Genomic DNA, 1733 nt, shown 5'->3' with positions numbered 1-1733 from the left:
AGAAATGGGACAAATTGACAAATGGTACCATATCAAATTAAAAACTTGGGGCTCATGTTTTGGAGTCCATGACCATCATGCGAGGAACATGGCAGCGACAGGCATGGTGTTGGGACAGCAGCTGAGATATTACATCCCTATAGGCAAGGAGAAGGTGGAAAGAGCTGTAGCAAGGGATTCCACAAAGCCATTGCATCTAGCTTGAATTTCAGAGTGATAAAACCTAGGCTTTGAACTACTTTTTGTTTAGAGTCAATGATTGTTACCTTTTATTTAAAATCAGGGATAGATATCTGAGTTGCTCTTTTGAAGGATTTACAGAGCCTTTGCCTAACTTACTCTTGGATTACCTGGCAAACAAGGAGGTTTCATGGCTGAGAATTGTTTAGGCAAATGGTTCCTTCAAACAAATCCAGATAAGAGTTCTTGTTATACAGAAATTGGCTTGCTAGAGGTGCGATTTGTGTAACAATAAAGGAGATTTTGCAAAGCTACAAAGAGTCAGTCCATCTAGACTTTTGCTAAGCCTGAATTACATTTTGGAGTGACCTCTTTTCTTCAACTGACCCACAATAAGCAGAACACTGACATGGGTACCCAATGTGGTGCTTGGAGAAAGAAGGGATCTAGACACTCTAGGACTGGAGGTTAAAATTGTACTTATGTGTGTAAGTGAGGACTCCAGGATTTGGTAGGGACACGAGGAATTTAAACTCCCCATCTCTGAAGCAACATTATGTGCAGTTGTTAAAATGCTTGTAAAAAGGAAAAGCATTAACTGCACAATTACTGCAAATATAAAAGATACACATAAAATGGCTTCCAAGACAAAGAATAAATCAAGAGAAAAGGCCCTTCTCAGTAGAAAACGGGGAAATGTTTAGTCAAGAAAAAAACATTTTCCTGGTAGAAGAAGGGGAATGAAAATGCTCTCCCCAATAGTTATTAGTTTGAAATTACAGACATGATAGATCTGAAGCAATTTAAAGAAGAAATGGTTGCATATGGAATGCATTCACCCTATGTAAGATTTTAAATAATGAGGCTGCTCAGAATAAAATTATTCCAAAAATTGGAAAAGATTAATGATAACTGGAACCCAGAGCTCTCTGGCTGCACACTGCCTGTCAGCTCTTGTAGCAGAGGGCCCACCAGCTCAGAGCAGCAACTGAATTTCAAGACTAATAGGCAGGGACCCACAGCTGTAGCATGGGCTAGCACAGCAGGCCTAGAACTTAAAATTTTCTTGTGTGTTTATTTACTTAATTTTGGTTTAAATGATTGTAATTTTTCCTTCAGAGCAGGAATAAATATTAAAGGTCCTTTCATGGGAAAGTTTTTGTTATTCCCTAATATCAGGAATAACATAATACCAATGATCTTTTCATGTGAGAAAAACACCCCTAATAGCAGGAATAACTTAATATCAATTATCTTTTCATGTGAGAAAAAAATTAAAACATGCCCAACTTCTAGTAAAAAAAAATAACAATCAGGACATAAAGTACTGAGCCACTGCTGTTTGAATTTTCAGAGATATTAGTCATTGATTGTATGGAGGATGTTCTCCTCTCTTGATCATCTAATTAATGCTTAAATGAATGTTTAATTTTCATAGTAAACAAATGAAGAGAGTAAAATTCATAATTTTAAATTATATCATTGTATATGCTATTATCTAATTGTCCCTGCTTGGGACTTGGCTCTGCTCTTTGGGCTGCTTTCTGGAGACT

The sequence above is a fragment of the Peromyscus eremicus genome, chromosome 8a, assembly GCF_949786415.1.
Source record: "Peromyscus eremicus chromosome 8a, PerEre_H2_v1, whole genome shotgun sequence".
Taxonomy (NCBI): Eukaryota; Metazoa; Chordata; class Mammalia; order Rodentia; family Cricetidae; genus Peromyscus; species Peromyscus eremicus.
Note: the sequence above shows the minus strand (reverse complement) of the source record.